Source organism: Carlito syrichta, unplaced genomic scaffold (assembly GCF_000164805.1).
Source record: "Carlito syrichta isolate Samal-C Ts95f unplaced genomic scaffold, Tarsius_syrichta-2.0.1 Scaffold314595, whole genome shotgun sequence".
NCBI lineage: Eukaryota > Metazoa > Chordata > Mammalia > Primates > Tarsiidae > Carlito > Carlito syrichta.
In genome coordinates this window covers 638,292-644,791 of record NW_007258691.1, presented here as the reverse complement: position 1 = coordinate 644,791, position 6,500 = coordinate 638,292, and positions in this window count along the sequence as shown.

Sequence of the window (6,500 nt, the reverse complement as noted above, 5' to 3'; positions counted from 1 at the left end):
AAATCCACAGATGCTTAAGGTCCTTGTAGGGTAGTGTTTGCATATAATCTAGGCAATCCTCCCATAAACTTTAAATCATCTCTCGATTACTTATAATATTTATAATACCTAATATGGTGTAAATGCTATGTAAATAGCTGTCATGCTGTGTTTTTATTTGTATTATTGTTTTATGGTGTTCTTCCCAAATATTTCAATCCACAGTTGGTTGAGTCCATGGGGTGTGAACAGCAGATGCTGGAAGCCCACTGTATTCCACCTTGCATGTAAACCTCTGTTAGGGTGGTTTCTTTTGTCGTGCCAACTCTGGCATGTCTCTGTTTCTTTCCTCCCTTCTTTCGCTAATAAACTTTGTTTGAAAACTTAAAAACAAAAAACCCTCTGTTAGGGCACTTACCACACACAGTGTGTTTCTTTTCCTGTTTGGCCACACCCCTAAGCCACATTCTCCCCACCCACAAGTGTTTTAAAGGACTATGAGCTCTTAAAGCAGCCATTCCAGAGAATTTCTTCAAAGTGTGGAATCCCCTGCCCTGTGCTCTCAGATTATGATTCAGGAGAACGAGAGTGGGGCGGGGGGATCTGCAGGAGGCTCTCCCACGTGACTGGGGGTGGTCAGGTCTTAGGCTTCACTATAAGAAACTGACAGGGGAGAGGTCTTAGTCACCATTGCATAACTAGTGCCAGATACATGTGTGTTGAATCAAGTGAATGAATGGTCAGGAAAACATCTGGGGACTTCTCTGAGGGAGTCATCTCACTTATAGACCCTGAACCAATTAGATCAGATAGTACTTTCAGTACATGCTGTGAGAATCACTCAACAGCTCCAAAACTGAAAGGGATTAAAAGGGATTCGATTGTCCCGGATCCTGTGAAAACAAAACAGTTCCGCAGATGATTAGGCAATTTACAGATGCAAATCTTAGATAACCAGAATAGTTTGTGATTTTGCTTAAGTATTTCAGAACTTATCCTATTCAGACTTTATTGGTTTCGTTTTCTGCTAGGCCTTGTACCCATACCTTTCTCAGACAGAAGCACTCGGCTGCCTCATCAGAGTTAGAGAAAAACAGTGAGTTTCAAGAGGGTGGAGATTATAACTGAGAAATATTTTTAAAACTTGGAAATGGTCTGCAAAGTGAATATCTCATCACCTTATGAAAATATGAATTTTAAGTTTACATTTATCAAAACATGTTCATGACAGGCTCTAAACCAATCTACTGCTGGGCATTGAATCAATGCATCTTTAATTCATGCTGATTACATTCCCTACTTTTAGTTGCTCTGATATATTCTCTAGTAGCATTTTCCAATCTTCTCCCACCAACACCAAATTTAAAATCCATTTGAGGTAAATAAATTACAGTCAAAATCTTATCTTGCTCTAGAACCCCCAAAGTTCAGAACTCTCTTTCAGGGAAATAGGAAATGTCCCCTCATGTAACTTCCAGGAGTTTGTTCATTAGAACAACATCAAGACTGTACTTTCAATAATAGATTTTACACATTTAAAAACAACAGTAGTTCAGGTGCCTAGACAATAACAGTTTGCATTTTCTTTCACTTTAGATATATCGGATATATGTACATAGGAACTCGTAAGTTATAGAACAGGACAGGTGTAGTGGCTCATGCCTGTAATCCCAGCACTTTGGGAGGCCAAGGTGGGAGGAATGCTTGACGCCAAGAGTTCAAGACTAGCCTGGGCAACATAGTGAGACCCTGCCTCTACAAGAAATAAAATAATTAGCCAGGTGTGGTGGTGCACACTTGTAATCCTAGCTACTTGGAAGGCTGAGGAAGGAGGATTGCCTGAGCACCGGACATTGAGGCTGCAACGAGCTGTGGTTGTGCCACTGCATTCCAGCCTGGATGACAGAGACTCTGACTCAAAAAAAAGAGAGAGAGAATAAATTACCAGCACATATACAGTTGTAGACAACATTATAGCACAGCATTGCTCAAAGACAAAGCCTCTGCTTTCAAATCTCAGGTCATTCACTGTGCTCTCTGAATCATGTTCGTCAGTTTCCTTCTTGGTGTGGTAACCAAAAATAATGATCTTTCCACAAGAAGACTGTGAGGGAACTAAGTAATTATTATGAAAATAGAAAGCAATAGAATATTGATATTTATACTTGATAGCATTTACTGTCAGTGAAAATGAAAATGAACCCTTGGATCACTTGAATTCAAGTAGAAGTCTTAGATTTTATAATAAATTGCCCATTGGAAGTATTCTACCAAACACTGAGCAGTAGTCACGCCAAGACAAAGCTAGCAGACGAGAATAACAGATGTTAGCAATAAAAATGAGAAATTAAAATATTTACATTCTATAAGTATATTTTAAAAGAAGTAAATAGCTCAGGGCACGTACCTATTGCATGTATATGTTTCTTTTGTAGCTTTGAAGAGTATTCAGGGAGGAGCCACATCATATTTATCTATGTGTACCTATAATATTTAACCCAGTGACTTGAATGTAGTAGATGCTCAGTGAATAAGATATGAAAAAAAAATGAATTGACATGTTCAATGACAATGAGCCCGCCAAGCAAGACATATTATAGTTACTTGGAATATTAAACAGCTATTTGTTTAAAAGACTGTGTTAACATGGAAAGCTGTTGTTGATAGAATGTTAGGTAAAATAATTTGAATATATAGTAATGTCATAATCATATAAAAATACATTGGATAGAATTAAGACAGATTATAACTATTTCAAAATGTTAAAATGAGACTTTAGAAGGTTCAGCAACGGTTGTTATTTCTTCTCTCTACTTCCTATATCTTTTTTAATAAACACATTTCTTCATCTTATAATAATTTGGTATATCTGTGGAATTAGCAGGAAATGTTCTAGGAGTTATGTATTGCTTTGTGGAAGCTCTTGTATTTCTGACATACTGGCTCAAGTTACTACTTCTAACTGGGAGAGCCTGCAAACAATAAGACTAGTTAGGAGATAATTTGATAGTTTATGTATTGGCCAAGAACATGTTCATCCACACATAACAGAAAACAGTTTAACACAATTGGGATTTATTTTTAGATGTATCAAGTCCAAAGGTAACCAGCTCAGGACTGCTGCAGCTTCAAGATGTATGAATGATTCGGGCTCTTTCTGTCTTTCTGCCCCAGCATCCTTAGCTGTGGTTTCCATCTTTATATTTCTTTTTCTTTATTATTACTATTTTTTAGTCCAAGTTTCATTCTGTCATCCAGACTGGAGTGCAGTGGCAGATCATGGCTCACTGCAGCCTCAACCCCTGGATTCAGATGATCCTTCCACCTCAGTCCCCTGATGAGCTGGGACTACAGGTATGTGCCACCATGCCTGGCTAATTTTGTTGTTTTTGACTTTTTGTAAAGAGGTCTCACTAGGTTTCCTAGGCAGGTCTCCAACTCCTGGGCTTAAGCAATCCCCCCACCTCAGCCACCCAAAGTGCTGGGATTACAGGCGTGAGCCACTGTGCCTGACCTATCTTTTCCACATCATGTTCACCTTCACTTTTATCATGAAATTCTACCTCCATCCTCATGTTAGTATTCTGGGAGAAAGAATAAAAGGAAGTAATGGGGTGGGGCTGGTGTCCCAGCACTTTGGTAGGCCAAGGCGGTAAGATCAATTGAGGCCTGAAGTTCAAGACTAGCTTAGGCAACATAGTGAGACCCCCTACACCTCCACACGCACACACACAAATTAATTAGGTAAGATGTCATGTGCCTACACTCCTGGCTACTCAGAAGGCTGATGTGGATCACTTGAGCTCAGGAGTTTAAGGCTGCAGTGATCTATGATTGTGTCACTGCACTTCGGCCTGGGTGACTGAGTGAGACCCTGCCTCTTAAAAAAAAAAAAGAAAAAAGAAAAAAAAAAAGGAAGGAAATACTTTTCTAGAAGTCTTAAGCAGATGTCTACAATTGTAGCACATGGTCACCCATAACTGCATGAGATCTAGGGAAACGAATTTTTCAGCCAGGCACATTGCCACCCTCTTTCCAAACAAAAAGATGGGTCATATCTGAGGTGGACATTGTGGAGATGCCTTTTCTGGAGCAGTAAAACTTCAGCAGTCTGAGAAGCCTAAATCCAAGTTTGGTGCCATTTTTCCCTTGAAGCAATTAACTTTCTAAAAGCGCAGTAGCAGTAGCGAGAGGTTGAGAAACGCGCTGGAGTTTTCAACTGCCTCAAGGGAGTGGTTGTGGGGTGGGGATTAAACATTCTGATTTCAGGACCTAAGGTGAAATTTTAAATTGGAAACATGTTACACCCTGGAAGCAACTTTCCCTGATTAGAGTAAGGTGATCTGTCCCTAATCTAAGTAACCTGCATGAGCCATGCCTCCCAATAGTCAATCTTGCGAAATTCCCTTCCACATGGACTCTGAGCTTGGCTGGTAAGTATGATGCAAGTAAAGGAATGTCCCCTCTTACAACCCTAAGATTACCATGGTTATCGCATAGGGAAAACCAAGCACACCATATATATTTCTGCTCCAGTACCCTTGGCTCGTGGCTTCCATCTCCATATTCTCCACATCAAGTTCAACTTCATTTTAGCCATGAAACTCCGTCTCCATCCTCAAGCCCCAAGACATATGGCCGTAGTTGAACCATCCCCAGCCACATAAGCCATGCTAATTGAAGACATCATGGAGCAGAAATGAGCCACCGATCAAATTCCTGAGCCAGAGAATCCAGACTCATGAGCAAATAAAAGTTATTGTTTTAAGTCATACTTTGGGATGCTTTGCACACAGCAATAAAAACTGAAATAGGCTGGGCCTGGTGGCTCACATCTGTAATCCCAGCACTTTGAGAGGCCAATTGAGAAAGGATCGCTTCAGCCCAGGGGTTCGAGACCAGCCTAGGCAATATAACAAGACCTTGTCTCAATAAATAAATAAGTACATAAATAATAAATAGGTAAGCAAGCTAGGCATGGTGGTGCGTGCTGTGGTCCCTGTGGTCCCAGCTACTCAGGAGGCTGAGATGGGAGGACCACTTGATCCTAGGAGGCTGAGGCTGCGGTGAACCACAATCGTGCCACTGCACTCCAGCCTGGGTGATAGAGTGAGATTCCGACTCAAAAATAATAATAATAAAAATAAAAACGACTGAAACACTACTAACAGAACAAAGATCGTATAACTACTTAATTGCTGGAAGAGAATGGAATTGAAAAAAAAACCTAAAAGAAGGCATGAAAGGCTAGGACAAGAACACAGGACAGACGAGAACAGATAGCAAGCAGAAAGCTGGTGGATTTCAACTCAAATATTTGCTTCTAGGCAATTCTAGGAACAAGGAGACCCAAACCAAGATCTTGTCTCAGTATAGGTTTTAACTGTAAAGATTCCTGTCTTTTACCCATTGTCCTCTGAATTCCACCCATATCGTTCCCACCTTGGGCTCCTGGCCCTGCCTTGATACAATTTGAAATGAGCAGGCTGCTGGGGAGATGCCACCCTTAATCTCTTCTTCCCTGGCGTGCTCACGCCGTCTGGCTTAGAAGAGCTTGATCAAAGCTCTTGTCTAGTAACATCACCTCCTCCTATCACCTATTTTACAGGACCAGGCCTGGAATTACCAGTATCTTTTTATTTGTTTTGTTTGGGTCTCATCTGTCGCCCAGACTGGAGTGCAGTGGCACACTCACGGCCACCGCAGCCTTGACCTGCTGGGCTCAGTCGATCCTTCTGCCTCAGCCTCCCTAGTAGCTGGAACTACAGGCGTGCGCCACCATGCCCAGCTCTCTTTTTTTTTTTTTTTTTTAATTTAATTTGTAGAGAGGAGGCCTCACTATGTTGCCCAGGCTGGTCTCGCACTCCTGGGCTCAGGCAATACTCTCACCTCGGCCTCCCAAAGTGTTGGGAAGACAGGCGTGAGCCACCGCGCCCGACCGACCGTATGAATTTTATGTAGTGTTTCTTCCTTCACCACGGAAAATCTACTCAATCTTGAGTTCCAACTCAAGGCATTTTACAACCCAAACACAAGGCGGTGTCTTTGGCGAGCGCGTGGTGCTCTCTGCAGGCCCCCGGCATAGGCGGAGCAGGGCTGTAGCCCCCATCGGGCGCTCGGACGGATGTTTGCCGAATGAATCAAGCGGCCGCTGTGGTGTTTGTGGGCTTTAAAGGACACGTACACGCGCTTCTATCGTCAAAACCCCAGAGCCGGTTTCCCTTCGGCGAGGCGGCGTTCACGGTACGCCGAAAGCGTCTGCAGGCTCAGATGCTCGGCCGTCCCGCCCGTCCGGCGCGGGGCCGGCGACCCAGTCTGGCGGCCGCGGTCGAGGAAGCCATGGGCTCCCGCCGGGGATGCGGCGGCGTCCGGGGCTGGGAGCGTCCCGCGGGGAAGCAAACGCACAAAGCCGACCGCACGGAAACGGGCCGTCCCGCTTCACATCCCCCCTCGGGCGCTGGCGCTCCTGGGCACGGACTGAGTCTCCATCCGTCCGCAGGCAGGTGGAGCCCGCCCCCCAG